Source organism: Sebastes umbrosus, chromosome 14 (genome assembly GCF_015220745.1).
Source record: "Sebastes umbrosus isolate fSebUmb1 chromosome 14, fSebUmb1.pri, whole genome shotgun sequence".
Classification (NCBI taxonomy): domain Eukaryota; kingdom Metazoa; phylum Chordata; class Actinopteri; order Perciformes; family Sebastidae; genus Sebastes; species Sebastes umbrosus.
The window spans coordinates 3252594-3274590 of NC_051282.1; the positions used below are offsets into that span (position 1 = coordinate 3252594).

At 42.5% G+C, this 21997-nt stretch overlaps 1 pseudogene; it reads left to right on the plus strand.

The window, feature by feature from the left end:
* The first annotated feature begins 3964 nt into the window (after positions 1-3964).
* Positions 3965-21567, plus strand: LOC119501245 (annotated as a pseudogene).
* Positions 21568-21997: the final 430 nt, after the last annotated feature.

The window sequence follows — 21997 nt, forward strand, 5'->3', positions numbered from 1 at the left end:
GCTGACGTGTGTCGCCTCACTGTTTTGAGCGATGCTCGTTCATGTCTATTTAGAGCGAGCAAGCGCGAGCCCGACGCTGACTTTCCTTGATTTCAAGGCCATAGGTGTCGCTGTTAACAAGCATTTCTGAAAGTTATAAATAGTCCCTTTAAGTGTACGCTTTATTTAGGGTATTTTCACCATTTTATCTTGCCGTCAGACAGCCCTTTCCTTCTCCTTTTCGACAGGGAACTGAACTGAAAGTGAAAGGTATCTATGCTCTTTCCAAAGCCAGCAGGCTCAGATGAAAAAAAAACAGTGTCAATGTGTTTCACTTTCAGTTCAGCTGGCCGTCGGAGAATATTGTAAACTAGATAATAGACTAGTTGTGACGAAGGTTTAAATGGCAAATGTAGCTAAATAAAAGGCTAAAAAAATACTAGAGTAAAATTACACTTCTGAAAAGTGTCCACATGTGCGAGGTTCCATCCGCCAGCTGAGCTAACTGCAGGTCACTAGTTTTCTATTTTCGTCTCTTCTCGTTTGGCCTCATGTTCTGTTTCACTGTTTCATTTTTTATTGTCATAATAATAACGATGCTTTGTGTAAAATAGTTCTAACGTCACTGGGCAGAAGGAGAAACCGAGAGAAACACATCCTGTGTGAATGAAGTCGAAGAAAGACACTGTTGAAAAGCAGTCATTTAATCCCTCAGCTATCAGCTACCCTGAAGACCAATTCAACAAGCAGTTCAACCACACCTCAATGACCTCCTTTTCTCTTTTTCTCTCCCAGAGTTTAAAGTAGCAGCATGTTGAGGCCAGAAAAAAAACCTTGATCATCCTTTACAAAGACTCCATTGTGCTTTGTGATTTTAAATGTCATCATATTTCAGCTTGTAAACTACTGGTTGTCTCTGTACAGAGAATCTGGAAAATGATAGAGTGGAGCAGAGTGACACATTGGCATAGTCACACGTTGGTCTGAGTCCAGCAGAAACCCCGCAGCTGTTTGCATTTTAGAGTATCTGGTTTATTTTTTTCCTCCTGACATTGTTTCTACAGCAGGTTTACATGCTTACAGCAGACATGTCCAAAAGATAAGAGGAAACAAACGAGACAAAGCTGAGCAACGTCCAACGATATTCCCAAAGTCATTCCCACACGTACCCGCTGTAACATGACAGCAGTCCACATGAAAATGACTTAGCAGAACAATGTGTAGTATTGAGAGGCTCCTAATACTCCTGTCAGGATGCCAGCAGTGACACAGAAACACAGGAGAGGCTGGAGATAACAAAAATGATGATGGCGAATGTGTTTTCTCATTCTCTCTACCCTACTCAATGTTATATTTGAAAATAGAAAAAGACATGCAACCAATGTTCTAAAGAGTGAGATGTTGAAGGAACAACTTAAACACTCCTCTCATGAATGGGAAATCAATGAAATGTGTCTTGCCTTGATTTAAATTATGTCCATCACCCAAACACTGGAGTCCAGAACCTGGGTGAACTCCTCAGACATCTCCAGGTATGAAGTGTAGGGTATTGGGGATCTCCAAAACACAGCCACATGTGTGAGCCAGGGGGCTTCTGACAGAGTCATTTCTTGGTTCAACAAATTGCACATGGATGGCCGACGACACAAGGACATTTGCACCTGGATCATACAAAATATGTATGTATTAGGGATGCTCATTTTGAAAAACTTTCTTAACCGATAACTGAACCTTGTTAACCGATTATTTACCGTTAACCGACAATATTTGTGACTCGTACCAGCTGCAGGAGCACGACAGATATTGGTTGACGGGAGTCCCCAGTTCACCGTCCGGGAGCGTTAACTTAGCAGCTACGATGCTGCGTGTAGTGTCGCGGACATGCAGCCACTTTCCCAGTAAAAGTCTCCACCGCACATTTAGTTTAGTTTAGCAGGTTGTCAGCTGTGTGTCTGCCCGGCGTAACTTTATCGAGTGACCAACAAACAGTGTGTGTATTTGTGCTACGTTAGCAGCTCTAGCATTGCCGGAGGCTTCGTGCTCGCCGCCGCACACGTAGTCTGCGTAACTTTTGCGAGTTTCCAACAGACCGTGTGTGTGTGTTGGAGGTGAGTGTGAGGTTGTTGGTGGCGTTCTAGCTGTGAACGTAGGTGTAGCATTGTGTGTACAGTTTATTTGTCGGTGAATAAATGCTACGAAACTACAACTCCTCCGCTCCACTCAAGCGAGCCAGAGACCGGAGCCGACTTCCTGTATCCTGCAACTCTGGCTTCGCCTCTTAAGGTGGACTGTTAAAGTGGACCAGCTTTTCTCCTTAAAGTGACGAGCCGCTCCTCTGAGCCGCTCAGCTTTTGAGCTAATTATTAACATTTCTTTTAACCGTTTTAACCAATACTGTTAATCGGTTAAAATGCTTAATGTCGGTTAACGGTTAAACGGTTAATTATGGACATCCCTAGTATGTATGTTGAAAAACAATTAATTTTGGGGAAACAATGTCCAGAGAAGCTCAACAAGTAAAAAACTACAGACTATTAAAGAACTACATTTCCCCAGGTAAGACTGAGAGCCTGTAAATACAGTATCAACAATAAAGTTCAGGCAACTTATGCAGCTGCTCAAGTACGTAAATAATTTATGTCTGTGAAATCTGGACCTGGATGTCTCTCAGATGCCACATTATAATCCCAATGTTTCATGTGCCTTCAACGTTCTCCCCTCCTCCCTCTCTATCTCCCCTCTGCAGGACCACACGTACACATTTTACGAGGTGTTGAACAACCTCACACAATACATACAATTATCTGTAACAGCTCACAGATGGGTGATTGCTCTGACACATCAACATGCTGTATAATGCAGTTTCAGCAGGCACACACAAACACACACACACACACAGACTCCTATATGGAGAGAGGACATGTAATCGCTGCATCTTGCTGAAAGGATGGCCACTAGCGAGAGCAGTCACAAGGAATCCAGCTCCCATGTGCCTCAGCCTCCACTTAGCAGCACTCGAGCGGGTACTGGGAGCAGAGGTCTAATAAATCATACACACACATGAACAAAGGTGAGAGCGCATGCATACACACAAACACTGAAGCAGCAGTGTTCAGAGTATTAAAGCAGTACTAAAGCAGAGCCACACATTCCAAGTAGCTAAGAGACACATTTATCCATCATATATAAAGGTATATATATATATATACATATATATATATATATATATACACCTTTATATACATACACAGGAGGCATTTCAGCCATATTTTTCAGTCGTCTGTCTCATGGGTGTCTGATGGAACAGATAGCCTACGCGCCTATTTTAGTCTACACCGGCATAAAAACGGCTTGCGTTTGTGTAAACGTGGCCAAAAGTTTATTCTCTTTAGTTTTTCGTGCGTAACCATAGTGATTGTGTATTGGGCTGTGAGGGCTGCCAAATCTTCATTTAAGAGTAGGCTTAAGACTTTCCTCTTTGATAACGCTTATAGTTAGGACTGGCTCAGGCTGCTTTGGACCAGCCCCTAGTTATGCTGCTATAGGCTTAGACTGCCGGGGGGACTTCCTATGATGACACTGAGCTCCTCTCTTCTTCTCTTCCTCTTCATCTGGATGCATTCATGTCCCATTCATGCATGTTACTAATACCCCTTTCACACTGAGGACTCAACCAGGGTTGAACCAGGGTTGGTTGTGTATATGAAAGGGTAACCCGCGTTGATCGACTCGCCTTTGCAACCCAGGTCGAGAGGTGGGTCAGACCAGGGTTGGACCAGGGTCGATTTCGATGTGAATTGTGCACGGACCAGGGTCGCTAACAACGGGGCGGGACCAATCATGTCATTAGTTGGAAATGCGGGCGCACAGTCGTGACGCAATTGTCATAGGTCGCCGTGGCTCATAAACAAGCAGAGCGACTGCAGCGGGAATATGTTCAGCTACGTTACACTGGAAGAGAACAACTAACAGTTTTATTATGGATATGTGGCAAGATTTCGAAGTGCGGGAGCTCCTGGCCATCCGCAGAGAGGAAGAAATCAAGCGGCAGATGACGGGTATGGTGAGGGACAGCATAGTGTACGCAAATATAGCAAGGCTGCCTAACGAGAGAGGCATCTCTCGTACACAAAAACAGGTCACCAACAAATCGAAGGCACTGAAGAAACATTACACCAAAGTGCATGACCACAACAGAAACAAGAGTGGTGTTGGGCGAGTGGACTGGCAGTACTACGAGCTATGCAACCGCATTTTCGGACACACGGTTCTTGCCAATCCGGTACAGCTCTCCTCTAGCTCTGGACACACAACTGAAGAATCGCCATTGCCATCAACCTCTTCATTTAATGAGGGAGAGAGAGATGAGACGTTGGACATGGCTACAGAGGAGTCAGAGCTGGAAACACCAGACTACGGACTCCATGTCCCTTACAGTCAAGTGGTAAGTTGAAATATGCATTCAGTAAATACTATACTACCACAGTGTATAAATTAAAGTATAGTAAAGTAGTAAAGGTGGAGCTGTAGTGGAGTACAAGTAAAAAAGTAGCAGGAAAATACTCAAGTAAAGTACAAGTACCTCAAAATTGTACTACTACAGTACTTGAACCCACGATTTGTGTCATCCAGGCGCTGTCCGGTTGGAGGTGAAATGAACCGCTTATACAACGTTCTAACTAGCGCCTTTGTTACTTGTTGCACCAGCGTGCACACAGTTGACAAACCAACCCCGAACAAACAGGCGCTACTCCCCGGGTGTTGCGAACCACCGCAAAACAATTGCTAGCCTGCGTCGTGGATCAATGGCTTTGCGGTAGTTTGTTGTTTTACGTCGCAGTGCTGGGCCGATGAGTTCAATTAAGATGTCGAATGTAGAACGTGACATGCGAAAATGTGCCATCCACTGTTCGTTGTCAAAACGCTGAACTGCTTCCCAGAAAGCTTCGGTCCCAGACCCACATTCGCCGGTTTGTTGTGGTACCAAGGCAGACAACAGTAGCCATCGAAGACAATATAAAATCTCTTCTTCTTCTGAGATACTCACGGCGACGTCTAATAGATTTCGCCATGAAATCTCTTCGTCTTGCTCTTAGCACAGCTTGAATTTTGAACACCTCCATCAGCAACTTCCACCATTCCAGACCATCCACTGGCGACTGTGTGAGGACAACCAATCCAAATCCAAACAACACTGGAACACTCTTGTTGGGTTTCTAAACTATAGAGTACGGTCTAGACATCCTCTATATGAAAAGCGTCTCGAGATAACTTCTGTTATGATTTGACACGATATATAAATAAATTGAATTGAATTGAAAGGGGTTGTATTTAGTCTCTTAATTGATCATAGGTGTGTTTTGGGCCTAACATGAATTAAACCAATCAGAGTGTCATCTCCCATTCTCTTTAAAAGTCAGGTGAGCCTGTACATTAGCGCATTGCTATTTAAAAGGCGTGTTCGGCAAATTGGAGGAGAAGCGAGTGGTTTTCTGCTGAGGAAATGGATCTGCTGGTGTGTGAAGTGAAAGTGTGCGAGCAGATGTATGCGATGCTAGGCCGGTGGACCCTCTGCCTCCGCCATCTCCCAGTCCTCTGTCCCATCAACAGGCCAAGATCCCAGGAATAGCGGCGGTCGTTGATTCCAATTTTCATAGTGGCCAAACGGCAGTACTACAACTTCCATGTCCGTCATGTAATGCTATTTGGCCCAAAAATACTTTTTTTTTTTTAGGTGAATCAACTTCACAGTATGAACACTTGAATAGCCCTTATTTAAATCATTAGGTCCTAAAAGTTGTAAAATGCACTGAAAGCTGAATCCAGAGTTATTTTCCTTCCTCCGTTCATGTGACTGAGACCCCGACCGAGGCCGGAGCGAGGGCTGTGACGACAGCGTGACAGCTGAGACCCCGTGACTGAGCTATGTGACCGAGCGGATGCTACTGCGCCTGCTCCATCATGGGGTCAATGGATGCGGAAGATCGGTGGAAGATCCGGATACTTTTCCAGTCGGAATTCGAGCCATTTTGGCATCATGCGCCACTGAACAACTTTCACAGAAATGAATGGGCCCCGCCTCCAACGCTGTATCCAGTTCTCTTAATACATCCATGGTGCAGGTTGCACGAGGGGGGGGGGGGGCAAAATTAATTCTATGATAATAAGCACTAGGCTAAATAAGATGAACATGTATTAATAAATAATGAAAACTGTATCTCTTTCCGATGCAACCCACAGGGGGCTCTGACTGGGCGAGGGGAAATGCATTACGCACGGGCTTGCAGCCGGGAACTGCCGGTGCAGATCCATCGGCCTCAAAACGCCAACGTTTAGGGGGAGAGGGAAACTTAGAAGTAGGGGGTTTCTGAATTAAAGTTGCCGGCATATTGTGAAGGGAGGGAAGGATCTCCAAAATATCCGTAACCCCGGGGCCTCACGTCATATTAAGGTCCCCTGAGCATGGGCCTACTGTATGAGCCTGCTTGAGTCCCTACCCCTGTCTTTTAGAAATACTAAAATCATCATGTTTTCTAGCTGCAAAAAAGCCACTTGGAGTCCAAGGTTTTTAGCTGTTTGCAGCAGCATGAATTTCTGTCCACCATTATGCAGTGGGACACGATGGCTCTGGCTATCAATCATTCATGATTGCTAGGAGAACACCAGAATAGTATGCAGTGGAATCTGCTCAGCAACAGCCAAATGGAGGAAGTTCTACTCACTTGAATGTCTGAAGCATTTATTCACTTCATATTTGTCCAGTTCACAATTTTTAAGAAAACATTAATTAAAAGCTTTAATGGTTACTTTAACCAAAGACCATATGAAAAGCCAAAACGCACTAGAGTTTGAGCCATGAAATATACCGCATTTTTAAATTCAGTTTTGAAGAGTTCATATTTAAGCTGTTTTACGATACGAAATCTCTATGGTTACTTTTGGCCAAAGTGGAATACATGAGTCAGAGGATACTATTCTTCTAAAGTCTCAACCTGATCTTATGGGAAGGCGTATAAATAGCACAACATTTTAAGGACATTCCACGTGACAATGCATAATGACATCATACACTACGAGTTGTGAAATGGCTTTTCACATGACACTACACGTTGTGAAATGGCTTTTTGCATGACATTTTATTGTTGTCATTTAATCATTTCATTGTTGCCATGAAACAGTTATTTTCAGGCAACAACACCACTTAGTTAGGTTTAGGAAAAACCTCACGGTTTGACTTAAAATAAGTACGTAAACTTGGTAAAATATGTACGTAAACCACGTGACATAAGTACGGAAAGCATGTCACAAATATCGCTAACGTAACTTTAACATAACTCAACAACACTTTGGGACTCACGCCAGGGACAGACTGGGCACATCAGGAGCACGTGGCGGCTGCGTGATTCATGCATCGGGTGTTCAGACCAGCTGCGTTTAAGAAACGTGTGGTAATTTGTAAATAATAGTAATAATCCACAATTAAAAACCCGTACTATATTCATTCATGGAGCTCTGCAAGTCACTGCATGTTCTACAACACTGTTCTGCAAAAATGTCAGAATAAAAGCCTTGCATTGTTTGTTGAAGCAAGGTCATATTTTAAAAAAATAGGCTACATGTATGTATGTAAGCCACGCAATATCATCCAGTTATAGTCTTAATTTGGATCAATAGATTTATGTTCCTCAAATTTAAAACTTATGTTTCCTTGCGTTGGACAAACAATTAGTGGACGTAGCGGAAGATGTTTTTTCTTATCTTGGAAAGAGTGCTCTCGACCACTTGTAAAATGTTCTCTTACCTGAGAGGAGCAAAAATGGAGTTGTGTGGAGTTTGCATGTTCTCCCCGTGTTAGCGAGGGTTTTCAAAGACATGCAAGGATAAGCAGTTACAGATAATGGATGGTGAATCCCAGAAATCCACGGGTACTAACAAAATAGGAACAACAATAAAAAAAATTAAGAAAAAAATATAGATTATAAATAAGAAAACATTTGTTTGTATATTGCTTCTTGCATGAGGCCCAATTCATGGGAATAGCTTAGTCTTCTTTTCAGAATTGAGACAAGGTGATATAGGAGTTACCAGGATGTAACGCTAATGAAACAGCCGTCTCCTGCTTTATTTATATTACAATCACACTTGAATCTTCCATCTTGTGTTGTTGTAAAAAGAGTGAGAAATCAAATTTCACTTTGACTTGAAGTTGCCAACTGCTCAGTATCACCTGAGAGATACAAACTGTTACCACTGGCATACACCAGAGACTGTTTAACTGAATTTATGGACATGATTCTATGATATATGCTCCTCTTCTTACTCTCTCTCTCTCTAATCTCTATTGCTTATGATTTTCTGGCATTTTCTGCCCAGAAGTGATTCTCTGCTCTCTGTCAGAACACAACCCTCTTTGTTTGACACACCTGGAGGAGAGGAAGAGGAGAAGCCACATGTCTTGACCATCAGCGCACACACACACACACACACACACACGCACACACACCCCCACACACACACACACGTGCTCAAACTCGTAGACATAAGCTCCATTGTCCTCCAGTGTAGCATTTCAGAGTTTCAGGACCAATTATGTTCCAAAATTACCTTCCCTGTAATCTTGTCATTAGTGTGTGCGGTTCTTCTGTGCCTTGACACAGCTTTTGTCATTCCTTTACACATGTTGCGACGTCAGCGTGGTGAGGAAGGAGGACTGTACAGACACACCTGTCTGTCTGACATGAATAGCTCCTATGTTTTAGAGCCGAGATGGATGAAAGCTGAAGGATTGCCTGTGTGTAGAATACCTGTGTGTGTGTATGTGTGTGTGTCTCTCTCTCTCTCTCTCTCTCTATATATATATATATATATATATATATAAAAATAATATTACTACCAACACAAGTGTTTATGTTGGTAGTAATTGGTTACCTACATTGGAAAGTAACTTGTATAACTAATAAACTAATAACCTGTCTAATTCATATTAGGGAGATTGCTCTTTGTTGGTTTGTCTTTTGAGTTAGCAACATGATGCGGATGCAAGATTTAGCAGGATTTTATATAGGACATATTTTTTTCGGTCAACCAGGAAGTTAGCATCGCCCTGGTTCTCTTGACAAAGAGGGAATTCACTTAATCAATTCATATATAATCTATGTTGTCCTGAGCAAGGACAGGAGACGTAGTATAAAGAGCGACAAAGTCTGCATAAGGAGGAAGTTGGGATAGATGGTTGGGTCTAAAAACACTGGACTTTCACTCAGGACCCCCTGTCTTCATCCCGTGTGGAACCAGAAGTCAACTTTGGCTTATTTGTCACATAATTAACACCACTTCCATAGTTATTGTAACCCAAACCACCACAAAGAAAACTTTATTTCCATTGCAGTAAAATATACAGTATATTGGCGGTATGACTCTGCTCTGGGACCTCCCTGCCCATCCGCGTGCCTACGTGGTAGCATAAGGCACGAGAACACACCTACTTGCCCTTCCATGTGCATACATGGAAAGCCAAAGGCAGGGAGAGCAGCAGCAAAGACCCCCCTGGGTTCAGAACAGAGCCGGCATCAATGACAACAGAAATGACATTGATTAAGTCAGACACAGTATTAAAAGGAGGTGGTGGGGTGGAGGTGGGTTGCAAGCGGCCTGTAGAGGAAGCAGCAGAGGTAAGCAGGCTGAAGCAGCTTAAATAAGGCGCCCTGTATGAAATTTGCCAATGAATGCATAGAGGGGAATCAGCTGATCCATCAGCTGATGCATCAGGATTTAAGATCGGCTGCTATCAGCTGATAGCTGTCATATGAGCATAGCTTGACTACATGGCCTGCCTGAACTAAAACTACGCTCGATTACGTTTCCCATTTTGGGGTCAGGCCTGTGTTAACTCACCTATGATTTTTTTCCCCATCCAAATTAGGCCCCATGTTCCCTCATCATCATCCACATGTATTTGTTTATGTTGAGATCAGCTGTTCTAGTGGAGGAGCATCGTAAAACACTTCATTCAAACTTGACAGAAACTAAATAAAACTCACCAACACGTTGCCGTTAGTCTTTCCAACAATCACCAACTCTGGTTTCTCTCTCTGCCCGCTGAGTAGACCATTAAATTAGCTAAATTAAATAACAAACATCGGCCTACCCCATCGCCTATTGTCTATATTTTAAGGAACCTCTCGCCTGCCTTCCTGCTGTATCACCCCGTTCATAAAAGCCTGCCCTTTCACAGCTACTCGCTGACTGCTAACGTTACTCGCGTTAAATAGCGGTCCACTTCCGTGTTTTGGTACCAGACCTCCTTTTCAAGTGGACTCGGGTACAGATCGACGAACTGTGCCCGAGAACGGTACGGAGCGTTCACACTAAATCAAACGAACTGGACTTTGGGGACTCGGAGTGTAGTCGGATCCGGGCCCGGGTCCCTGATGTGAAAGCTACCTAAGAGAAGCTTCTAGATTGTTAAGCTCCAGGCAGTGGCACTCAGATGGCGAAGATTTAATGCAAGCTCATATTTCCATGACAAGTTTTTCTTTCTGTTCAAGAAAATGAGAGGAGGGGGAGTTGTAATTAGGAGGAGAGCAAGACTCCAAGAATAGCTAATACAGCAATTAGGTAGAGGAAACCGCAAGATAGGGAGGAGGCGAGGGAGAAGCAGGGAGAGAGAGAGAGAGAAGAAAGGCCGGGGAAGAGGGAGGAAGAGAGTGAAATATACAGCAGATAAAGTGATTAAAGGAGAGAGGACGCCGTGGGGAATGAGAAATCAAAAACAAAGAATGAGGGAAGGAAAGTAGGGACACAGTGAAGGCACAGGGAGATTGATAAAATGAGATAAAGGAGAGTTAGAAGCACTGAAGGAAAGAGGGGAGATGGAGAGAGGGAGAGAGAGAGAGAGAGAGAGAGAGATTGATGGAAGCTAGACAAACTATTTTTGGCAGTGGTAAAGCAGGGGAACATGAGGAAAAGGGAGATTTGACCTGATATGACCTGTGTGCTCAGATGGGACAAATATCCCCGATTTTCTGCATGTGAACATGGCCGAGAGGTGGTAAAGCTGGTAAACCTCTGGTCAAATATTAATCAATATTCTGTTACATTAATGCCTATTACTCTCCTCAAATGTTTTCAGAATCATCTTGTAGTGTACGGTTTAGCTGTAAAATGAGAAAGTTTGAGACCCGGCAGCCATGTTGAGATCTGCTGAGGAAATACCAAGCTCCGCCCACCAGCCAGAGCACAGCCAATAGGAACGCTCTCTCTCTGACATGACCTGTGATTGGCCAAAGTCTCCTGTCACGGGCTAGATGTTCTAAAGCCTGAAAACAGAGCAATGAGGCGGGGCAGAAGTCTAGTTATCTCTCAGAACACTTGAATTACAATATGCTTAAAGGTTATTATGGGATTTTTGTCCCATGATGCCAAAAACTTGTTGCCCACCGAAGCTTTAAATAACCATAAACGAAACCATAAACCTGTGTTTGCGCAACAAGCTAAACCGCATAAACAAACATTTAATGGTGAGCGGATTAAAGTTAACGTTACCTGTTAACTGATGTGTGTGGCAAAACGCCGAGACCAACAGCAGCTACCTGTCCAGGAGCAGGCTCAGGCTGCTATGTCCTCTCGCCCGTTTTGTTGGTTGCTGGTAATATGTTTTCCTAAAAAAGGTTTTTATTTTCCTTGACATTTTGGGATTTTATTTTTTTCTCATAATATTACAACTTTTTTTTCTTGAAATGGTATGATTTTATTCTCATAACATTACGACTTTTTTCTCGTAATATTACAACTTTTTTTTCTCACAAGGTTATGACTTTATTCTCGTAATATTGCAACTTTTTTTTTCTTGAAATAGTACGACTTTATTCTCATTAATTTATGACTTTTTTCTTGTAATATTATGACTTTATTTTCAAAATCTCAGATTTTTTTTTTTTCCCTCAATGTGGCCCTAATACTCCGTCATGCATAAATTCATAAATTCAGATTGTCTGCATTGCAATCAAAACAGATTATAATCTGAAACACTTGAAACTGCAAATGTGGAATGTCGACTAGGAATTATAGGAGCATCAAGCTAGCTAGAGATGTGTGATGTTCCTTATTATGAAGGAACGTAAATGTAGTTCAGAAGAAGAAGAAAAAAATCCCAGCGTGACCGTCAGGGCCTACGTACAATCACAACCTCCTTACCCACCACTTATTTCACTGTCAAATTGCTACGTTTGCCTTTAAGAAAAGTACTTTTTTAACACACTCCCATTACAGAAGATCAACAATGAGGAGGAAAGGAACTCCTACGTGATCCGTACCTCGAGACCGTCCTGACTCAGATGCCAAAAATCTGTCATTTCCCTGCAGAGTTTAGACTGGGGTGGGAAGTCACTCTCGCCACCCTGTGATTAGACCACATTATCGCGCGCCACTGCAGCAAGATAATGGCTGGGTGTGATCGTAACGCTTATTTGTGTGAGTGTGTGCGCCTCTGAACATATTTCAGTCCCCTGCTGTCAGATACGGGCAGAACAGGCAACATATCAGTGTGGCTCTGTTACGAGACGGTTTAAACAGGACAGCCTCAACCTCATCATTAAAGGTGCAATGTGTAAGATGTGGATGTTTAAAACATTCAAAACAGGAACATTATCACCAAAATGTGAAGAGATTATATGTCTGTGAGCTTCTGACATCTGATTTTAATCAGTTTGAACACATCTTGGAAATGATCAAGACCCATAAAATCAGTTTTCTGCAACATTTAGGAATATTATGTGCCTATTTGGCAATTGCACAACTGTTATGCTTAACTTCCCCGCTATAATAAACAATACATTGTTGATTCTAAACATTCAGAAAGAAAATAAATATTTATTTATAGGATATATTCAATGTCTTTATACCAAAACATTCACTAGAGGCCAGATAACAGCTACTATAGCTAGATAAAGACACTTCTATGGATAATAAACCAGTTTGCTGGCCTCTACTTTTAGATAATCAAATGTATTTTGTGAATCATATATTGGAATTCAAGAGAGATTTTCTTTCTTGCGACTGTTAATTTCAAAATATGGGGCTATATGTACAAGGTATTACTATATGCTATTTTCTGCAATTCCCTTTATTGTGTATTCAATCTATTCAGGTGTAAATAAATGGGAGATCCTGACAATATAAAAAATGTATGATTTCGTATGACATCAAAACGTAATACTATCTATTTTTTTTCTTTTACTTCCTGCTATAGGATGAAGTATTTCATTAACTGATGGAGAGGTGATTTGTTGTTGCATTACAATTATAGTACTTGTATGTTAAATATGTATGTACTTACAGTGTATTTGTATACGTGTATGTCTGTTGTAAATTGTATAGTTATCAAATCCTTATAACCTAGTGATACACTTAACTCTTTGGAGATGAGTCGGGAAACTGAAGACAGATGGTTTAGCTCCATCTCTAATCCTGAAAGTCTGACCTGTCCTGACAAAGCCTTCCGACTTGAAGTGCTCACTGCAGTGCACGGAGGACTCACTCGCGGAAAAACCTTCCCTTCTAACAGCTACTTCCCACTGCTTCCTCAATTCTTTCTCTTTGGGAAACCTTCAAAGTGTGAGACAAGTTAGCTAACGATAGCCAGCTGAGCTAACGTCAGTAAGATTCATAAGTCTCTCAGCCTGAGTCAATCTCTCAGCCAAAATGAGTAACGTTAGCTTGTCATAAAAATAAGCTTAGAGAAAAAAGCCAATACGTTAGCTACTAGCTATTAATAGCTAGTGATAATGATACCTAGTAGCTAACGATAGCTACTAGCTGTCGTTAGATGGATAGATAGTAACTTTATTGATCCCAAGGGAAATTCAAGTTTCCAGCAAAATACAAGGAGATGAAGAAAACTGTTAAAATATAGTGCAGGGTAACAGCTGTGATACATGACTATTAAAAAAGTGAATATAGTGCAGAAGAGACTGTTAAAAAGGAGTATAGTGCATTATTATCTGTCCTGCAGACCGTCCTCTTTTGTCCCCCCCTCCCTAGAGAGGTGTTGTACAGTTTGATGGCTCGGGGGACACAGGATTTCCTGAGTCTGTCTGTGTTATCGCTAGCTACTAACTATCGTTAGCTAACCATAGACAACGATAGCTTTTAGCTAACGATAGCTAATAGTTAACGATAGCTTGTAGCTAACAATAGCTAGTAGCTAACGATAGCTCTCTGGTCTGACTCTGGTGGCCAACTAACTAACGTTAGTCAGCTCTCAACAGAATGTAATAATGGCCAAATACAACAGAAAACAATAGTTCAGTCTTACTTATGAAATGTGATTCCCCGAGATCTGTTCTGGATCGTACAACGGTTTGTACATCCACAAGCTGCACAAGTGTCAGGCATTTTCCCATTCACGGCTTCTGAGAGTTGCCTGGTCCAATATGGCGCCTACGTTGACGTATGCTCCAGGAGTCAATGTGGTGTCTGTCTATATAAAGTATGTCTATGTGATTACCTGCCCCGCCCCAATTAGTTTCACCTGGCCCTGATTACCCCTCCTCCCTTGTGTATTTAGTCCTCGTGCTGCCATTTGTCTGTTTGCCAGTTCGTCTGCTTTCCCAGTCAGCGTTCCAGCCCTTTGTTCCTCGTGTGTTCCTCGTGTGCTTTAGACTTTGCTTCTGTGTACTACGATTTTGCCCAGCGTTTTTTGGATACCTTTGCCTGTTTTGGACTGATTGCCTGTATATCGGACCTTTTTGCAAGTAAAGACGTTTTATTATATCTGCCTTGTGTTTGAGTCCTGCTTCTGAGTTCTTGTCTGTTGGCCAAGTGTGATACATGCTAACCAGCTAGCCTGTCCTAGTCCTGTCTTGTAATACCACCTGTAGGCTACCTGAAGAGGCGATAGTGAGTCACTGTAGCATCCAGTCGGCCCTCAGTCCAACATGAGAGGACCAAGTAGTAGAGCTGTCCGACGGCTCAGAATCAGAAATACTTTATTGATCCCCAGGGGGGAAATTGAGTTACGTTTTGCTCCCAATCTAGAATTGCACAGTTGACGATATAATAATTTATGGGGTTATAGCTGCTGATAGGGGCACAAATGCATGTGTGTGCATGAGAATGGAACTAACTCTATTCAAGCCAAGATTCAAACTAGTGACGGGGTAGAAAAACATGTAAAAAATGAATGCTGTGAATGTGTTGTCAAATTGACGTTTTCAAATATTGTCAAGTTGGTGTTTCTTTGTTTGCTCGTGCTGTGTCTTTTTGTGTGTTATGTGTTTTCTTAATTTGCAGTGAGTTGAGCTCTCAGGGCCACCGTACCAATGCTACGCAGTATTGGACTCATTATGAGTGACAGAGACACAGGAAGTTAAAGGGTACGAAAAACATATGCCACCTTGTTTCTTGCACACACACACACACACACACACGCACACACACAGAATTGTAATTCATAGGGTCAAAGTCACAGTCTATTCTTTGTTGTTTTAGGTGGCTCATTAATGCATGATGTCGTTTGACTACACACACACACACAGACAGGCATTCTACCCACTATCTCATCTCACACCCCCCAATACCATCTTCACCCTCAAGCCTTCTGTTCATCCTTTCTGATATGCACTGCTGGTACGGCCTCTGACCTCTACACACACACACACACACACACACACACACACACACTGAATGTGTGAGCCCCCCCCCCCCCCCCATCACTCTGCCCTTTCCTCTCAGACGTCCCCTTGGATTTCCATTTCATATGTGAGCCACTTCCTGTCCTCTGCTCTCTCCCAGTGTGTGCTGGATGCACTAACCGTCTGCTTTTGTGTGATTATGCTGTTTAAAGCCAGCAGACAGGAAGAGCGAGTTCCCGTCAAGTCTGCTGATGATCTGCTTGATGTTACACTGCAGGACTCTTTTTTTACTGATAAGGTCCACGACACACAAACCATACACCACACTAACACAGCCACTGTTTGTCTTCCATGGAAAAAATGATTACAATAATGTCCACTTTTATATAATCAATAGTGTTCATCAATCAACCAGTTTGAAATCAAATATATATAACGTAATGTGTGGAATCAATGACGGGTACTTGAGATCATACTTGAGTACTGTGGGGGGTATGTCAGACATAAAAAGCTGGGATCAAGTGGTGTAGATGATCAAGCTGAACTATTTGTAAAACAATCTGGTTGTGTTTCACATCAGACTTTGCTGTACGATTTCACCATGTTCCTCAATTTGGTGAGCATAATGATATCATAACTGATGGAAATGATGGCAAAAAAAATCACAAAAACAAGATTAAAGTCGGGAACAAAACAAAATATTCCTTTTCCCCGCTCTGCTCCATGTGCTGAATGAGGCTGAATGATTTAGCAGATCAAATATTTGGTGACCACGCTGTGAATTTCGGTCCAAGTTATGAGAAAATGTCTCATTTCCATCTTGCAGTGAGCCAGAAGGCCGTGCTCAGACTGTTAACGTCTGCCAATTCTTGGAAACTTGGAAATATACGTGCAATTTGTAAAGGGGCAGGCACATACAGTATATTCCTTCCTCCATTTTTCGTGCACTAAATATACTGGACACATCTGTTTAAGGGTTTATTCAGGATCAGATGATTTTATGAATCTTTATAATCGCTTTATAAGGACATCCCAGCTTGAATCAGTCTGACGTGTGTTGGTCGCTGAATGAGCTCAGGTGGTAATCATATTGGCCCGCTTTCTGTACACTGGTGTACAGAATTTACACATCAGCGTGTGTACGTAGTCACCGCGACGTCACTTATTGGTTCATGGACTGCTTTTTGAAGCCTGGAAATCGGCTTTTTGGCCGACACCATCTTGTTTTTTTTTGCAACCAGAAGTGACACGATAGGATGGTGCTATGTACAACCGATTGCTGAATAAGACATTTTTCAAGGCGACCAAAATGTTATAATTAACTTCCATGAAGTAAAAACACACTGTGAAAGGGTTAAAGACGAAAACACGGACAACTGCCAGACCGGACGACGCCGTGGTAGCGACCTGTTAATCACAAGGTAGCCCCGCCCTAAAGCATCCCCTGCTTTATGGTCTGTTTGACTCTAAATGGAACCATAATTTACTAAATGAACATCATGCTGCATTGAAGAAGACTTGAAACTAGCGATTGAGACCATAAAGTCATGTTTACAATGTTTACTGAAGTAATAAATCAAGTGAGAAGTAGGCCCATTTTCTCATAGACTTCTATACAATCAGACTTCTTTTAGCAACCAGAGGAGTCGCCCCCTGCTGGCTGTTAGAAAGAATGCAGGTTTGAGGCACTTCACCATTGGCTTCACTTCTCAGACCCGGAGGTTCACGCTTGACAGTACTACAGGATATGTGAAAGAAAGTAGTATAAAACCTTCAGTGTCTCCAAAGGAAGCTGTGTGAAGTCTGATAATTGTCCTCATGTGATATCACTTAAAGGTCCCATATTATAAAAAAGTTTTTTTATTATAAAGCAGGCTTAAGTCCTATATAAATACTGTGAAGGTATCGAAACGCTCAATCCACAGGGAAATACACACAGCCTGTATTCAGAAACTCTGCATTTGAAACAAGCTGTCAGGATTTCTGTCCATTTGTGATGTCACAAATATACAATATTTAGACCCTTTACACAGATTTAACGTAAACATTCTAAATGTGTCCTAGTTTATTCCTGCTTGCAGTGTATGTGAATGTCACCAGCTGACAGGAAGTACACATGGACCCAAGCTGTTGCCGAGCAACGCAATTCTGTTGCAATTTCGGCGCAATTCCGTCGAAATGCGTTAAACAAAGTGCTTCAGACAGAGGATGAATACCGGTATATTCAGGCCGACAGTATGAAGAAAATAAAGTTATTTTTGAACATTACAGCATGTAAACATGTTCTAGTAGAAAGTTTACCAGACTTCTGTAGCCCTCTCAGCAGGGCAGCCTGCGAGGGGAAACTCATTCTGGCTGCTTGTAGCCGTAATCTCAATCTTACGCAAAGATCATTATCCAAAGGTCATGACCGTAGGTGAGAGTTGAGAAGGTGACAGCCTCTGGTACGGGACATATCGCGTGGGGACGCGCCGCTTCTCAGCATTGGACGCTTGGTGGGCTGCCACTAGAAACAAGGCACTAGGCTCCTAATTGGACGAACGTTTTCCCTCCATGGGCTGCTGCTCCCAGCATTCAAACCGGAAACAGTATGGAGGCTTGTTTGGAAACTTTCTTCTCTTATTTCACGAAAATAGTTCACCAAAATGTATTTCTGAGAACATTTGAGGCGAGAAATAATCCATGCTGCTGATGAATCTGTCTTTATTTTGGATCGACAACTTTTATTTTAAAAGATTCTCGGGAGTTTCGAGAGGCGGCGAGTCGCGACGGACGCCCGTGATTTGCATGAAGTAGCCTGGACCTCAACTTAATGGAAATAAGGAGCGGGTGTCTGAAGCTCCGTCTCTCGCATCGCGCCGCCACGCTACCAGAATGCATTACACGGCTGCTTACATTGACAATGAATGGGGAGCGTGGAAAGGACGGAGGCTGTTGACACGTACCATTCACCTTCAGGCTCAGGTCTCTCTTCATCATGAGTGTCCAGTACAACACCGACATTACTGCTGACGCTGCACTGATCCCTGATGATTTCACACTCACCCATCAACCTCAAGACCTCAAGATACCATCTATCCGCTCAAATGTCCATATATTAGTTTAGAAAAGAATTATGCCCACAGAGTGCAGGAAGAGGAAACTGAAATCAACAGGCGGTAATTCTAGATTTAGACTCACTGTTGCCAAAACAAAATCATTACAGTAAATATGTCTGTCTACAAGATAAACACTAACTAGGCAGCTACGTTTAGCTCAAAGGGTCAGTGTTGGCAGAACTGATCCAAACCACACAAACACATCACCATGGTTAAAAATAACAACCCCCGAAACAATAAGAAGAACACACACACACAAAGCAAGGATCTAAACAAGGATGGACATGTTTAAGGAAGTGTATTCATTCTTGTGTGTTTGTGCGTGTTGCATTGTTTTGTTTTTTGGAGACAGGCTAAAAAAAAAAATAATTCTTTATGATTCATTGTGTTTTTTCCTGTGTGTGAGTAAATTCATGCGTGTTTGCTTGTTTTTGTGCTTTCCTTTTCCCATGATTCACCTCCTGCATGGCCACAGCTCCTCACCACGCAGTCTACAAAAACAGCACTAATAACTGCTATTTGCCTATAGTGTAAATGGTACACATTTGACTTGTGGTGGAGACACAGTTACATTCCTTTGGCTGACAATAACAAAGCTCAAATGCTGTCATCACCCAGAGGGTAGCCTTTAGGAGTCAGTGGAGATGGGAAACTTAAATAGCCTGCACTGGAAAATAAATCTGGATCCTTTAAAGGTCCCATATCGTGCTCATTTTCAGGTTCTTACTTGTATTTTGTGTTTCTACTAGAACATGTTTACATACTTTAATGTTTAAAAAAACTTTATTTTCCTCACCCTGTCTGCCTAAATATGCCCTCTGCCTGAAACGCTCTGTTTTAGTGCATTTCAACGGAATTGCAACGGAATTGCATTGCTAGGCAACAGCTTGGGTCCATGTTTACTTCCTGTCAGCTAATGTTTTTCACATACACTGCAACGTGAAATAAACTGGGACACATTTAGAATGTTTATGTTTAAAACTGTGTAATGGTCTATATATATATTGTATATTTGTGACATCACAAATGGACAGAAATCCTAACAGCTTGTTTCAAACGCGCAATTTATAAATACAGGCTGTGTGTATTTCTCCGTATATTGAGCGTTTTGATAGTTTAACAGTATTTATATAGCACTTAAACCTGCTTTATAATATAAAAGACCTGAAAAATTCACTTTTTACAATATGGGACCTTTAAGGAGCCTAAAACAACAACATTAAACCTGCAGTAGGGCAGTATATTTTTGGCATCATTGGGAAAAATTTCCATAATAACCTTTCAGCATATTGTAATTCAAGTGTTCTGAGAGAAAACTAGACTTCTGCTCCTCCTCATGGCTCTGTTTTCAGGCTTTAAAAAATCTAGCCCGTGATGGGAGACTTTGACCAATCACAGGTCATTTCAGAGAGAGAGAGCGTTCCTATTGGCTGCTCATTCAACGGTCAGTCGCAAAGTCCAATCAAACGTTTGAACTAGGCAGCGCTGATCAAATATGAATCTATATTCTGTTACTGTAATGCATATTTCTCGCTTCAGATGTTTTCAGGATCATCTTGTAGTGCACGGTTTAGCTGTAAAATGAGAAAGTTTGTGACCCTGCAGCCATGTTGAGAACAGTTAGGGAAATACCAAGCATCGCCCACCAGCCGGAGCGTTTGATCAGAGTTCACCAGTGTATGACAGCAGCTCAGAGACAGCAGACTCCTGAGGCCTGTACTACGAAGCAGGATTTGGCGTTATCGAGGTAACTTCAGGGTTAACCCCTTCAGGGTTTTCTGTCCTACGAAGGTGGATCACTTCTTACCAGGGTAGATCGCCATGGTAACTTATGCTGAAAAGCTAACCTGCTCCGGAGCAGGTTATGTTCCAGATAAGAGATCAACGCCTATAAAAAGCACCGCCCACTGACCAATCAGTTCTCTTGGAAAATGGCATCACCATTTCTGGAAGATCCCGTTGACTTAGGTGCGCGGATAGTGAGAGGGTCTCTTCAGAGGGCAAGAGTCTTCAGGGACTGCCAAAACCCTTTATCGTTTCCCGATGATTACCTGTGTGAGCTCCTTGATCCTTATGTTGCCAGTGTGACACGTCGCAGCTGTATACTTCCAGTGCCCAAACAGTGTGTATTGCATTGTGCTAAAAGCCGCAGAAAGCCTCAGCAAAAACACAGTCTGCAGCGCAATACATAAGGTTGCACATGCTCTGACAGAGCGGCTAGATGCCTTTATTGTTTTCCCTGGCCACGTGCCCATGCAGACCTTGTGAAAGTATTATAAACCCCAAATGCTTTTGCAGATGCAGTGTCTGGTGACAAGCCTTGAGGCAAAGTGGCCTGGGTCAGTTCATGACTACCAGGATCTACAGGGAGTCTTCACTGTGCCTTCGATTTGAGCAGGGTATGGCAACTGTACATTGCATATTATTTTTTGTTTCGTGAACTGCATTTTGTGATACTGATCGTGGCAATATTCCTTTTCATCTTCAGGGCTCAGTGTAGTGCTGCTAGGGGACAGGGGTTACACCTGCCAGCCATTTCTCATGACCCCTATCCTGACCCTGATGCAGGGCCACAAACCAGATTCAACGTGGCCCTAACCAAAACCAGGGTCAGGATAAAAATGACATTCGGACTCATTAAGACACGCTTCGCTTGCCTGCGTGGGCACAGAATGGCCCCCGATCGAGCTTGTAGGATCGTTACGGCCTGTGTTGTGCTCCACAATATCACTAGTATCAGGAAGGAGAGAGCCCCTCCTGTACACGAACAACCCCCTGATGTTGTGGACCCCGTCACCCTTGACCACCCTACTGGCAGAGCTGTGAGACAGGCCATCACACAGCCATTTTTATCTTAAACACATAAACCAGGCCTTTTTTCTTTGAATTTTGAAGTCTTTAATTTTTATCTTTGGTTCTCCCATTCCTGGTAAAAAGGAAAATAATTTTTTTTAATGGTTTTTCCCTGTAGGTGCTTACCACTTTGAATTATGTTTTTATATTTATTTTTTTACTTCCTCTCAAGTCCGTTTCACACCACCGGAGTCGGAGACGCAGCTGAAATAAAGCTGAAATAGTCGTACACGCCACAACTTTGTCAAAGGCCATAATGAAGTGTAATTAACTCATCCATAAAACTTCTGAAAGCTATTTATATTTCACTGCCCCATCTTAACGACTATATCTGACTTTTGAGTGTTCCGTTAAATTAATAAGTCTGTTAATTTACGCATTCACACATCGGGAGTTTTTTCTTTTGCCAGCTGTCATTCCTGTATTTGGCAGCTT